Below are 16,205 nucleotides of genomic sequence, written 5' to 3' on the forward strand. Positions count from 1 at the left end.
AATAAATGTTTGACAATCTTTTTGCCTCCAAAACTTCAGTTTCTGTGGTGACAGCATACCCTACTAGTGTTTTTCCTACAGTGTCTTTCTTTGCTGATCCGTCTACAAACAAAACAAGATCAGAATCTACCAATGGAATATCCGTTAAATCTGGTCGGGGAAGCACTTTGCTATGAATGCTCTCTAAACAAACGTGTGGAGTACCTTCTTCTGGAGTCGGCAAAAGTGTCGCCGGATTAAGAGTAGTACATCTTTCTATGGTCATATGAGGCTGTGTCAGCAGCACTGTCATACATGGCAAATGTTGACTAGGAGATAAAAAGGTTATTTTATCTTGCAAAAGTATAGTAGCAACTGAATGTGGAACCCACAATTGTAATGGGTGAAACAAAACTAATGATGCTGAGGCTTGTACTGCCATGGCGGCTGCCACTACAGCTTGAACACAATGCGGCAATGCCCTTGCAACAGGATCTAATCTGGAGGAGTAGAAAGCTATCGGTCTCTGTTTATCCCCATGTACTTGTACCAGAACCGAAGTCATATATCCTCCCTTACAATCAACCATTTGTACAAACGGCTTAGAATAGTTCGGAAAACCCAAAACAGAGGATCCTGCTATCAATTGCTTAATTCTATTAAATGCCTGTATTGCCTTATTTGTCCACTGTATATCATTTTTAGCTGCCATGGGAGTATCATAGATTAGTGCGGTCAATGGCCCTACTTCCTCAGCATAGTTAGGGATCCAACTTCTACAAAAGTTAGTCACACCTAAAAAGGACATCATCTCCCACTTAGTTGTAGGCATAGGTGCCTCAAGAATTGCTTGTTTTCTTTTGTTCTCCAATTGTCTACCTGCCTGCGAAATTAAATAACCCAAGTACTTTACTTGTGCTTTCCACAATTGTAACTTTTCTTTATTTACCTTGTTTCCTTGCTCAGCTAAAAAACTAATAAGGGCAAGGGTATCCCTTCTACAACTTTCCTGCGTGGGTGAGGCCAACAAAATATCATCTACATACAACAGAACCTGGCTTCCCTCTGGGGGAACAAACTGAGCTAAATTCGCAGCCATTTCTTGTGTGAATATTGTCGGACTCTCACAATAACCCTGTGGCAATCTGGTGTAGGTGTATCTTTTACCTTGATAAGTGAATGCAAACCAAAATCTACTCTCCTTATGTAGTGGTATGGAGAAAAAAGCATTGCTTATATCTATGACAGAAAAATATCTGTGCTGAGGTAGTAAATCATTAAGTAGTGTATAGGGGTCAGGGACCACCGGTGCTCTTGGGATCACAGCCGAATTAACTGCTTGTAAATCCTGAACCAACCTCCATGACCCATCCGGTTTCTTTACAGGAAACAACGGAGTATTGCAGGGTGAATCTGGGCACTCAACAAGAATTCCTACCTGTTTTAGCTGCTCAATAACTGGCTTAATTCCTTCCTCTGCTTGTTTACTTAGCGGGTATTGGTGCTTACGAGGTCTAAAACCTGACTTTGGAGTTATACAAACTTCACCTGCTGTTTTCATCAGTCCTACATCCCCTTTACCTTTTGACCATAAATCTACAGGTAAGGCACTTAACGCACTATCTTCCTCTTGAGTTAGAAAGATTTGTCATGCCATTTCTGTTTTGTCATCCTTGAAGTGCATACTTGGTTGTGCCCAAGTCACCCAATTTAATCTTTGTACCTGGATCTGTTGATCCTTCAACTGACTTTCGGACATTGAGTCCCAATTCGTTACCTTTTTCGCCAAATCTACCCAATGTGTCCCCACCACTTTAGTAAATGAAATATATGGGCTATAACCTGAGCGATATAAAGAACTCATTTCCTTGGTCAAAGTACAGGTCACTACTGTATTACCTTGCGTATCCCAAAACATATAATTCAAAATTATCCCTGCATGTTTGTGCTTAAAGAATTCTTTTTCAAATTCTTTATCAGGTCCAGGGGCCTTTCTGTAGAACATTGTACAATGTAAGTGCACCGCAACCTGCGGTGACCCGCTCCTAGATTTACTTAAAGCTAGGCTGATCAAATCTGTATCAACCCTCCCCAGCCCATTTGAAATCAAGTCCTGGCTATACCAGTAAAACAAGTCTTGTACTCCCTGTACCACCAAGCCATCCGCTAACCTTTTCGCCTCAATGCCTTTAGGTGTGGGAATTGCCGCTATTCCAAACAAATGCATCAAATCTCTTCCCAGCAAATTAACTGGACAAACTTTCGATATAATTACCCTACACCTATCAGTTTGGTTTGTTTGCGGATCTGTGAACAATAGAGGATGGGACAGTGGTTCCTTATAGATTTTCCCATTTGCTGCTTTCACAGACAAACTCATCTGTTTCGCAGTTCGGAGGCAGAACTGCTGGACCCAAAAGTGTACACGATGCACCTGAATCACATAAAAACTCCACTTTCTGTCCCTCAACCAAAAACTCTATCATGGGTTTTTGATCTAGATGCATAGCAATACCCAAATTTGCCATGTTTATGACTTCACAGTCACAATCCCGCCCTTCCTTCTGAGTGTTCTGACATTCATCGCAGAGAGTGTCTGCCTCATCATCATCACAATCATTCTCACTTTCTTCTTCTCTACAATAATCACAGTAATGAATTTGGCGCCTTCCTTTACTATCATATAGTCATGCAGAGCCCTTGTTCGTAAGCTGTGGGGGATGTAGCCACTCTTCACAGTTGGCAGCGAAGTGCCCACGTCTACCGCATTTAAAACATTCTCCACGTTTTAACCTCCCCTCATATTCCTCTGAATATCCACCCGGTTTATTTAACGTGTCCCATTTCGGGCCCCCACGTTTTTTTACGCCACCACGGCGCCCTTGCCCCCTTTGGTCCTGTACCAAGAATATACCACCATCATCCCCTACTGCTAACACTTGTACTTTCTTTTTCTTTTTTAAATTGAAATGTCGCTCAGCATGCTGTGCATATTCAAACAAAGGTTGCAGTCTACATGTTCTATGATCCACCATATGCTTAGTTATAAAACTACTTATCGGATTTTTCAATTGCTGTTCATACGGACTGTCATTGGTCTGATCCTGCGGAATCATCATTCCACAATGGTTATTGAACACTTCTGTCAATCTTACAATATAGTGATCTACAGATTCATCAGAATTTTGAATGCACTGATTTATTACTGTCCAATCTGCTCTTGGACGCCACTTATCAGAAATTCTCTTTAACAGATCAGTGACTCGCGTTTCTAACACCCCAGAATTATACTTTAATGTAGTGCCGTCATCTGCCTTACATGTCCAAGTACCACAAACTAAGTGCCAATCTGGACCCAGGATTTGTTGCACTACTTGTTCTACTTCTAAACCATTTAGATGATAACTTAAACGCATACCAACTATGTCCTCAGAAAACTTTTGAAAATTAACCTTGGGATGAGAAATACCATCTGTAGCTCGTTTTATATCCTCTCTAGCCCAGGGATAATAAACTAAAATAGTTGGCTCTTGTCCAACATCCCCTGTTTGTGGGTTTGCAACTTGTATTAAGGGAAGAGCTTCTGAGTAGTCAGAAAGTTTAATGGCCCAACGTCCTTGCCCTGCTGGTCCTGACCTTACCTGCATAGGTTGGTCTACCTGTTGCAAAGCAACCTTGGGTACTATGGGAATCTGCGGGTAAATTGGAGGGGTCACAACATTTCCTTGAGCAGCCAATAACCCACCCTGCTGTACAGATCCCACATCTTCAGACTGATATTGAGGAGGTTCCGCCAGTACGGCAGCAGCAATTTCCCCATACGGTGGGGCAGTTGCCCGCCTTTGTACCGCACAAACTGTATGCTCATCCTCCTTATCTAAAAATAAAGCTACTTTTCCACTTGGCACCAGTGATCCCTTTTGATTTATTTTTTCTTTTTCCTGGCACTGTTTTTCTTTTATAGCTCGTTTATTTGCCTCTTCTAACCATTTTTGTGCTTGGGGAAATCCCAATTGTCTTTGCTTTTTAGTTCTAGTTCCTGCATCTCTTTTCAAATCTCTAACCAATTTTGCACAGGCGTTCTTATTCAGGGTACCATCAAAATCATATTTCAACTTCCACTTTTTCAAAAATTTAACATTATTTTCATTTAAACCTTTCATATACTTAGCATCAACATTTAAACAGACATCACTCTCACACTTGCAGCAACTCGAACCCATGTTTCCCCTAGATTTCTTATTTTAGGACTGTATCAAAGTTACTTTACAGGGCTTATTATAAAATGGGGCTATCTTAACGGGTGATCCTAACAAAATAATCTTAACAAGTAATCCTACTCACCCTTAACTAAAAATAAAACCCTTGTCGACAAGGTTAAATTAAATTAAAAGAAAATTTATTTTTCATCCTACCTGAACCAGATGAGACTCTGTTTCCCCTTTTCATTCAGAAACCGTCCATCAGATAGGGATCAGAGAGCGGCCGTCCTCCTCTCAACGACAAATCAGTCGAAGGGCTTTCAGTCAAGGGAATCTTAAGATGAGAAACCCTCACCTGCACAGGTTTTTCAGTCTCTCTGTCGGTCTGATCCATATCTTCATAGAGGTTTCCGGTCCGAAGGACCAAAATGTCAGAAGAAAAATTCAGATGAGTCACATCTGTCTCAGGTGATGAAAAATGTCTTTATTAGCAGCTAACCAGATTACACATCATGTTGGCCAAGATGATCTCCTCCTCTGGTCAACTTGTTTACTGACATCAACTTTTATACTGCAAGCAAAACAACTTTTTGTTACATTTCTGACCGTTGACAGTTGGTTATGGAAAACACCTGTGGTAAACATGTTTATCAAAAATTACCTCAAACCAACAGTTAGTGCAGAATGTTCAAGAAGTACAGAATGTTCAGTTCAACAATGGTAGCTCAAATTTTCCAGGGCACACAGCCTGCTTCAGTAAATTAACTCTTACTCGGCCGTGCGTCCTTATCCCAGGCTTCACTAAGCTATAACCAAGTCTCTTTATTCTGAAAAGCAGAAAACAGTTATTATTCGGGTTCATAAGCAATGCTGCATTTTGTTCACAGATGAGGCCCATCTTTGATAGGCATATCCCAACAAATAACATGTTCACTTTGCAAGAAGAGGAAAAAGACAAATAACAGTATGTTTTTAAAACTTTTTCTCTTAACAGTAGGGCAGTGGGTGTTAATCAAAATACTTTGTCCTACAAACAAACACACACACACTTGTCAGATGTAAGAGTAGAACCCCTTCCTAAGTAGTTATTTGTACTATAGTGTTTACGCAGTTATCGCACGAGCTACAGAACTTAATAGACTGACAGTTGGCCAAAGGAACTGATATGGCGAATGACATCAGCAGGACTGATAAAGTTGAGCAGTGGATGGGAAACATATCAAAATACTTCTGCTTGCAAACATATTGGCTGGATACAAGAGCAGAACCCCAGCCAAACTAGTCATTTGTACTATAGTGTTAAGCATTTATCACACACACTACTGAGCTTACAGGGCTGACAGCTGGCCAAAGTTGCTGATAAGTGACTGACATCATCTGGACTGATAAGGTGGGGCAGTGTGAAGTGTTGTGGGTGGGAATGGCATAAAACTGTTTCACCCATAAACAAACACACAACTTCCTCAGTCTTGCACACACAACTGTCACACACACACACACACACACACACACACACACACACACACACACACACACACACACACACACACACACACTTGGCAGGACTGAGAATAGAACTCCTACCTAGCTATTTATTTGTACCATAGTGTTATGCAATTATTACATGTGCCACAGAGCTTATGGGGCTGAGGCCTGATGGAAGGCACTTCTAAGATGACTGATATCTGCAGGACTGTTAAAGTAGGGAAAGGGGAAGTGAACTGGGATGAATGGACCCAAAGGCATTTAGTTGTAAACACACACACACACACACACACACACACACACACACACACACACACACACACACACACTTTTACATTTGCTAGGATTGAGATTAGAACTCCTACCTAACTCGTTATTTGTACTATAGTGTTATGCAGTTATCACATACACTACAGAGCTTATGGGGCTAGGCCTAACAAAAGTGACTTCTATGGTGACAGACATTTTCAGGACTGCTAAGGTGGGGCAATGGGAAGTGCTGTGCTTGGGAATGGCATAAAACTGTTTCACCTATAAACAAATAAAAAACACATAACTCCCTCAGTCTTGCACACACAACTGTCACACACACACACACACACACACACACACACACACACACACACACACACACACACACACACACACACACACACACACTTACACTTGCCAGGACTGAGAATAGAACTCCTACCTAACTGTTTGTTTGTACTACAGTGTTATGCAAATGTCACACATGCCACAGAGCTTATGGGGATGAGGCCTGACAGAAGGCAATTCTAAGATGACTGATATCTGCAGGACTGCTAAAGTAGAGAAAGGGGAAGTGTATTGGGTATGAATGGACCCAAACGCTTTTAGTTGTGAACACACACACACACACACACACACACACACACACACACACACACACACTTGCCAGGACTGAGACTAGAACTCTTACCTAACTAGATATTTGTACTACAGTGTTACGCAATTATCACATGCACCACAGAGCTTATGGGGCTGAGGCCTGACGGAAGGCACTTCTAAGATGACTGATATCTGCAGGACTGCTAAAGTATGGAAAGGGGAACTGTACTGGGTTTGAATGGACCCAAAAGCATTTAGTTGTAAACACATACACACACACTTTTACATTTGCCAGGGCTGAGATTAGAACTCCTACCTAACTTGTTATTTGTACTATAGTGTTATGCAATTATCAGACGCATCACAGAGTTTATGGTGCTGAGGCCCGAAGGAAGGCACTTCTAAGATGACTGATATCTGCAGAACTGCTAAAGGAGGGAAAGGGGAACTGTACTGGGTTTGAATGGACCCAAAAGCTTTTAGTTGTGAACACACACACACACACACACACACACACACACACACACACACACACACTTTTACATTTGCCAGGGCTGAGATTAGAACTCCTACCTACTAGTCGTTTGTACTATCATGTTATGCAGTTATCACAAGTGCCACAGAGCTTATGGGGCTGAGGCCTGATGGAGGGCAATTCTAAGATGACTGATATCTGCAGGACTGCTAAAGTAGGGAACGGGGAAGTGTACTGGGTTTGAATGGACCCAAAAGCTTTTAGTTGTGAACACACACACACACACACACACACACACACACACACACACACACACACACACACACACACACATTTACATTTGCCAGGACTGAGATTAGAACTCCTACCTAACTAGTTATTTGTACTATAGTGTTATGCAATTATTGCATACACCACAGAGATTATGGGGCTAGGCCTAACAAAAGTGACTTCTATGGAGACAGATATCTTCAGGACTGCTAAGGTGGGGTGATGGGAAGTGTTGTGGGTGGGATGGCATAAAACTGTTTCACCTATAAACAAACACGCAACTCTCTCAGTCTTGCACACAAACACACACACACACACACACACACACACACACACACACACACACACACACACACACACACACACGCACTTACACTTAAGTTCATAGGTTGGTACTAGGCTATTGGCCCTAGGGCCTATACAAGCCTAGCCATAACAATTCCCTGGCTATTTCTTCCCACAGTATTTACTTCCCTGGACCCCTGTCTAGCATAGTGACAGACGTGATCCCCGGGATGAATTTCCTATCTCCCATCCAATCATCAAGGTTCCTTTTGAAGAGGGCCAAAGAGGTGCTCTGCTTTATTTGTATGGGGAGTCTATTCCAGAGTGTGGGGAGTCTCTGGGTCAGGAACCTATCACTCCGGCATGTTTTGTTCATTGTGATGATAAGGTTTAGATCTCTGGAGGGTGTGTCTCTGAGGGATTGGGATTTCTTTAAGTGTAGCATGTCCAATAGCTCTGGGTTTGACATGGCCTTGTATGTTAAGCAGAGATCGCCTCTGAGTAGACGACATGCGACAGAGTATAGGTAGAGTTTTTTTAGATGATCAGCATAGGGCATCTGCTTTAGGCCTGTGATTCTTTTAGTGAGGTATTTCTGCGGCCTTTCCAGTTGTTGCAGATATCTTGAGAGGTACATACCAAATGAGGCATGGTATTCTATAATGGGTCTAAGGAGGGATGAGTACAGTGGGACAATGACCTCCTTTTTTTGGGATGAAAAGCCTTTAGTGATGAGGTGTGCCACATAGAAGGATTTCCTGACTGTTGTGGTGATGTGGTTATCGAAGGTGAGGCCACTGTCCACATGTGTCCCTAAGTCTCTTATCACACATTCGGTGTTTAGTGTACTGCCACCTATGTGGTAATTCATGGGTACATGTTTTTTCCCAAAAGGGATAACTATACATTTCTTGGCATTGAGCTTGAGGCCATGGCCCTGGCACCAAGCATCTGCTTCTGTAAGGCCCTTTTGTAGAATATCCACATCATTTGGGGATTCAATAATGGCTCCCAGTTTGCAGTCATCTGCAAACTTTGTTAGCCAGAGGGCCTTAGTGTTGGCTTGTACTTCAGAGAAATAGATGCCAAACAAGAGCGGTCCCAGGAATGAACCTTGAGGTACTCCACTTGTCACTTGTCTGGAGCTGGATTTGGAGTTGGTTACTTTTACAGTGTGGGTTCTGTCAGTAAGCCAGTTGGCAACCCATCGAGTGACGTAGGGATTAATGTCCAGCTTAGTAAGTTTATCTATGATTCCAGAGTGAGGGATGGTGTTGAAGGCCTTGGCGAGGTCCAGATAGGCTTTGTGGACCACCTTACCCTTGTTTACAGCTCTGGAGACTGATTTGAAGAAGTCAATCAGGTTCAGAAGACAAGATCGGCCCTTCACAAAACCAAACTGCATGGGGTCCAGTGTTTGAAGAGTGCTAATAAGGAACTTTGCTTGACATAGTTGGGTAGCTTGTTCCAGAGTATGGGAAGTCTCTGGGACAGGAATCTATCCCTTCAGCATGTTCTGTTTATTGTGGTGACAAGGTTTAGGTCCTCAGACCATGTAGCTCAGATGGATTAGGATTTCTTTAGGTGTAGCATGTCCAACAGCTCTGAGTTTGACATAGCTTTATATGTTAGGCAGAGATCACCTTGGAGTAGGAGATATGCTACAGAGTAAAGCTGGAGTTTTTTGAGACGGTTAGTGTAGGGCATCTGTTTGAAGCCAGTAATCCTCTTAGTGAGGTACTTCTGTGGCTTTTCCAGCTGCTGCAGATATCTTGTGAGGTACATTCCAAAAGGGGCGTTGTACTCTATAATGGGTCTAATGAGTGTCGAGTAGAGGGGCAATGCCCCGGGCATTGCACATGACCTGGCAGTTGATGGAGGGGAAGCCCTTGTGGTTTATGTAGGCCCTACCCCATTCACCAGGTGGTGCTTTGATGTGGATGTGCATGCAGTCTATGGCACCCAGTACCTCTGGGTAGTCTGCTACACTGTGGAAGAGATGCATATTGCTGGTCATTTTCTCACGAATGCTGGGGAAGTGAACGTGCTCAGTGGCATGTGGTCGCATGGCATCCAGGAACTGGTGGAGTATCCTGGACGCAGATGCCTGTGAGACCCCCATGATATCCCCAGTTGGTCTTTGGAAAGTACCTGTAGTTAGTATTCTTAAGGTTACACATACCTTGGTATCCACTGGGATGGTTTCCCCTCTGATGGTTCTGGCTCTGAGGTGAGGTCGGCACAGCTCAAAAAGTTGCTGAAGTATGTCTCTGTCCACCCTGTATTGCTCTACTATCTCCATATCATGTAGCCCCTGGTAGGTTACCCTGGGTCTGAACACTATTCTCCTCCTCCTCAGTCTGAGTTGGTTGTCAGCATTTTCCTCCTCACCACCCTCAGTCTCTAGCACATGTTGATAGAGCAGAGCAACAGCAGCCTCTAACATGTTTTGTTAAATTTGACAGTTTAAAATTCCCCCGAATGTGTACACCAGTGGTGTAGAGTTTGTGGGAAAAAACAGACTGAAAGGTGTTTGCATAGTTTATAGTAGTGTGCTGAGCTGCTGCCTGTGTAATTGGCTGATTCTGATACATTCCACCTGCGAGCTATGCTTGTTCTCCTTGAGTGCATTCTTCCTGCAGTTTCCCTTTCCCATTTCCTCCCCGTTTAAGCCCTGATACACTCCGTGCAGTCCTGGTGTTCAAATGTCAACAGTTCTATTATTCCCTGTGGTTTTCTTTCTTTTTTTGGTGTTTTAGGCCCGGTGAGCAGCTTGGACACCTGTTTAGCTAAAGTTAATAGTTTTCATCAGAACTGGCCCTTCCTAGACACGAACACGCTCTGCATTTCATGGAATAGGGAAATACAGCCTCGGACACACCCCTTGCCTTAGTTGTGCTTAGCTAAGGGCAAACAGGGGCCACTGAGCTCTAATGTGCTTACAGCAATTGTGACACACATCCTTTTCATGTTAGCTGCTCCTCCTGTCTAACCATGGTGTTGGAGCACCTAGACGGTTAGGTGCAGTCTGACACTGCGAAGAAATTTGTGGTTCAGTATAAATCCCCTCATTTGCATACCCCACTGCCTTACTCCTGAGTTACCATACTTACACTGAGCCTTTCTCCTTAGCAACCACTATTCCCTGGTATTGTTTTCTTTCTGCATGCCATTCACTATTATGGCAAAATGTTTTTTGAGGAGTTTTTATATGTATTCAATGATATTTTGTATATTCTTCTATAGATAAGATGTGCGGGTATTTAAAGGGTAGTGATCGAGTGATGTTTCCGCTTTTATTTCTCTTAGGAGTTTTCTGAGGAAGTTGGTGTATTATAACCGACGAAAAGCTTGGGAGAAGCTTAAACTTAATAAATTTTGTTCATTTTACATTTTGGCAACTTGGAGTTTTATTTTGGTGTTCTCGTGGGATGGAGGAGTTTCATGCATCTCATCTCCTTTTTCTATTTAGCAGAAATGTATTCGGCTAGTAGCCGAATACATTTCTGGACCCTACACTGTTTCTGCATGGAGATCTGCCTAGTTCCTGAATCGCTAATTCAGCATGGTTTTCACCAGCAAATGAGCTGATTAGCATACTGCAGGGCTTTCCATGCAAGAACAGTGTAGGCAGGCTCGTGCATGTCAAAATGGCACGTTCCTGGATCACTCGGCGGCCATATTCCATGCAGGAGTGCCTACACTGCTCCTGCATGGAAATTTCAGCTTCATGAATCATAATAATCATAGTCAGTTAGTCTAATGATGTAGCCCTTGATTACACTGTATACCTGCAAAGGGCCTAGAACAAAAACTGCATCTGTTCTAGGTAAAACAACTATTAGGTTTCTTCAGTAAATAGATGGATGGAACAGTGGAAGCTGTTATGCTGAAACTGGCCAAAGGAACATCTAGTTGATGAATGAAGTCAATTAGGGGAACAAGACCTAATACTGTTGTGTACTGGTAAGGAGACCTTTATTGGTTCTGGGACCTCTGTTGATCAGGTAATTTTTTTATCAAATGATTTGGACCTACAAAGGGTCTGCAATAAATGCTGCATCTCTTCTAGGCAAAACAAAGTATTAGGTTTAGGCCATCATCAGTAAATAGATGTATGCAACATTTGGAGCTTAGTTGCTGAAACTGGTGAAAGGAACATGTGGTTCATTCATTTTTTGATAACTGGAAATGTCCAACTGGATAGAGTTCCTTCTCAGTTAAGTCTTGGAAGAAAGCTCCAGCAAATATTCAATGAGTATTAACAAACAGAATCATGCAGTCATTAAGAGACCAATACAAAGAGATGACAACAAAGGCTTACATTAAAAGTAAAAATTATATACAATTAACATACAAATTTGGAATAAGGTAACTTAGAACTGACATGGACAGTACATATAAATCATGGTAAACAGTAGATAACTATAAATGATATACTATCATTGACAGTAGATAGACATTACTCAGATATCATAGCTAACAGATGGACTGGAAAATTAAACAAGCAAAGACAATATTTTTTCTATTTGTATACCATATAGCCATAGATGACAGATAAAGTTCCACTGAAATAATGTTTTTTTTTCTGTTTCCTAGCCTATAACCATCAGGCCTCCCCAAAAGCACCCTGGCATAGCTTGTCTGACGGAAGAGACTCAGCCTCCACATCCACTCAGGGGAGTCTGGTGTGAGGAACTGTCTTCTACATAGACATCAGAAGTAGTTTGGTATTTTTTTGTGTGCTTTTATGTAACGCAACCCCTCACCATGGTTGTGATGTTCCCACACGTATCACCATGAGGGCTGCCTAGCCTTCTAACATGTCCAGGCATCTACATTCCATGTACAAGGATAGCAGCTACCATCATCGGCTTGGCCAACCACAGAGAACATCTCTTTCAACTGGCTGCTTCTTTCAGTGCTATGTGCAATCTCTGCTACATACCACCGGAGGAGCAGAAATGGCCAGAGGAGAAATCACCAACCTCTCCCCAGTATAGACGCCAACCATCCTTCTCTGCCTTCCTTTTAGTCGCTTGAGAAGCTTCTCAAACCTGAATGACCTAGGTCATAGTTAGGGCTTTATCGCTCTATGCCTCCATGAACATTTGACCTGTATTAGTACCACCTGGAATATCTTCACTATTGATGAGCCAGCATTCATTTTTCTCTCCTTCCCTCCTATGATTTGTTTCTGGAGCTTCCAAAATTAACCAATATGAGCAGTTTGTATACTTAACCAGTGACTAACCTCAGCTGCTTCTGCACAATCTACCAATGAATAAAAATGTCTACTTCTACCTACCACAAACAAACTTTCCACAGACCACTTCACTAACCTCACTGTCTTATTGCCCCATTTCACTACCAGAGGAAACAAATATAGCTAAACTAAATGTACTTCTGCAAGTCTGCAAGGAGGCTAAGCTGAGTGGATGACAAGCCACCACACCTCTGATTTCTAAATATACTTCTTCCAAGGTAGCATCAACAACAAAAAAAGGGAAATTTCCCTCTTCTCCAAGCTGGTGTGAACTCAAAGACAAAATATTTAAATATTAAGGGTATACAGGCAAAGTCTTCATGTAGGGGTTTGCTGAGGGGGGTGTAGCCCCTTGCAAAACTTAGGTTTTGATAGTTCATATAAGTTACAGCTAGTGAAAAACAAACTTGTTGCCGCCCAAAGATTATGCTGGACAATAATTCCAATAAGCAAAATAACCAAAGTAGCCACCACAGCTGAATAATCCAGTTCCGTTAAAAGTTGATTTATTAAATACTAGACAATGGATAAGCGCTTTCACGTAGTAAAATCTACGCTTCATTAGATCCTTAAAATGCATCAAAAATAACCACATTTATATATACATCATGTGACAATAAATGATAATTAATCAATTAAGACAATCAAGGGTTTTCAACTAAAAACAGCCCTTAAAACAAGAAATAACTCTAAAAGAGACAGTAACATACTACTTAAGGGCACGGGCATCTAACACGGGCTTAATGCATATACTGCTATTAAGTCCAGGATGTATATGTGCCCGAAGTCTTAAAATCCACCTAAGTTCAACTCTCTCTAAATAATTGTTATCTCCCCCTCTTGTGTTAAAAATTACTTGTTGTAGTACCTGAAACTAAAACTATGCTTTTCAAATACCATGAAATGTTTCGCTAAGGTATTTTGTATATTCTTGTTTCTTATATCATACAAATGTTGATATATTCTATCCTTATACCATTTCAGGGTTTTACCTGCATAATAACATTCACAATAATTACAACTAGCAAGGTAAACAATATTTGTACTATTGCAAGAGGCATGAAACCTGGGTTTAAAGACAAAGTTCAGGGTTGGGTGACTATAGCATTGTTCTTTACAAATCACATCACACATTCTACACTTCCCACATGGGAATGTACCTAATTCCTTGCTTTGTATAACATCCTTGTGTCTCTCTCCACACAATAAACGTTTTAAATTCTTATTATTCCTGTAGGAAAAACTTGGTGTTTCCCCCACCCACTTTTTTGTTTCCTCATCCATAGTTAAAAGATGCCAGTTCTTATTAATGATACTGCTTACCCTCCTGTTATCATTCGTATAGTTGGTCATAAAGCAAACCTGATGTCTCCTGTTTATTTTAGCCTTACTCTCTAATGAAGTTGACACATCTTGCTCGCCTTGTTCTTCCATTCCACCCAAAGTCTTGGCCCTTGCTCTACTCAATTCTAACTCATTATACCCTCTATCTAAGAGTAAACCATCCAACCTCTCAACTTCCTTTTCCATAACTTGTGGAACATTGCATATCCTTTTTATCCTTTTCATCTGTCCTTCAGCTATATTAAAAAACACATGCCCTGGGTGCATACTACTATGATCCAATATACTGTTTCTCCAGCATTCTTTGCGATATAATCTAGTATTAACACCTCATTCCTCATTCCTATATATTGTCACATCCAAAAAGTTCACTGACTCTTAAGAGTATGTCATGGTAAACTTTAAAAAGGATGTAGTTGACTCTAAGTATAAAATGAAATCGTCCAGGGACTTAACATCTCCATCCCAAAACATAAGAATTTTTCAACAAAGCATCTATAAATGATCATATTTGTACCTGGGCCATGGCTATTGAGATACTGTTTCTCCCAATGATAAACAACCAAGTTAGCATACAAATTTGCACACGGGGTGCCCATGGTCACACCCCATTGTTGCAAATACAGTTGGTTGCCAAACATAAAAACATTATTAGATAGCACCAACTCAAGTAATGTGCAAACTAAAATATGTTCTTCATTACTGACTGTTGTAGCATTGAGGGTTTCTCTAATAGCCTCTATGCCATAGTCATTAGGAATGGAAGTAAATAGACTCTGTACATCTAATGTGACCATAACGTGCTTTTTGGAAGCTAACCTCTCTTCATACTCTCTCAAATCATTCAATAGTTGTGTTGTATCTTGCAGGATAGTGGGTATGCCTCTCATTATGGGTCCTAACTTGCTCTCTATGTATAAAGAGATAGATTCTGTTATCCACCCCCCCCCATCATTTATATATCTCATCGGGGGATGATTCAGGGACTTATGTACTTTAGGTACACCCTTGATGCAAGGAATCATAGGTTTCTCTAGAACTGTCTTCTACGTAGACATCAGAAGTAGTTTGTTATGTTTTTGTGTGTTTTTATGTAAAGCAACCCCTCACCATAGTTGTGATGTTCCCACACGTGTCACCATGAGGGCTGCCTAGCCTTCTAACATGTCCATGCATCTACATTCCACGTACAAGGATAGCAGCTACCATCATCAGCTTGGCCAACCACAGAGCATCTCTTTCAACTGGCTGCTGCTTTCGGTGCTATGTGCAATCTCTGCTACATACCACCGGAGGAACAGAAATGGCCATAGGAGAAATCACCAACCTCTCCCCAGTATAGATGCCAACCATCCTTCTCTGTCTTCCTTTTAGTCGCTTGAGAAGCTTCTCAAACCTGAATTACCGAGGTCATAGTTGGGGCTTTATCTCTCTATGCCTCCATGAACATTTGACCTGTGTTAATACCACATGGAATATCTTCATTATTGATGAGCCAGCATTCATTTTTCTCTCCTTCCCTTCTATGATTTGTTTCTGGAGCTTCCAAAATTAACCAATATGAGCAATTTGTATACTTAACCAGTGACTAACCTCAGCTGCTTCTGCAGAATATACCGATGAATAAAAATGTCTACTTCTACCTACCACAAACAAACTTTCCACAGACACTTCACTGTCTTGTTGCCCCATTTCACTACCAGAGGAAACAAATAAATATAGCTAAACTAAATGTAGTTCTGCAAGTCTGCAAGGAGGCTAAGCTGAGTGGATGACAAGCCACCACACCTCTGATTTCTAAATATGCTTCTTCCAAGGTAGCATCAACAACAAAAAAAAGGAAATTTCCCTCTTCTCCAAGCTGGTGTGAACTCAAAGACAATATATTTAAATATTAAGGGTATATAGGCAAAGTCCTCATGTAGGGGTTTGCTGAGGGGGGGTGTAGTCCCTTGCAAAACTTAGGTTTTGATAGTTCATATAAGTTACAGCTAGCTATGGTAGTAAAATAGTTGATAGTCTGTAAGCTGAAGTAAACTGAATAAAG

The sequence above is a fragment of the Protopterus annectens genome, chromosome 7.part0 (genome assembly GCF_019279795.1).
Source record: "Protopterus annectens isolate FY-2018-M chromosome 7.part0, PAN1.0, whole genome shotgun sequence".
Classification (NCBI taxonomy): domain Eukaryota; kingdom Metazoa; phylum Chordata; order Ceratodontiformes; family Protopteridae; genus Protopterus; species Protopterus annectens.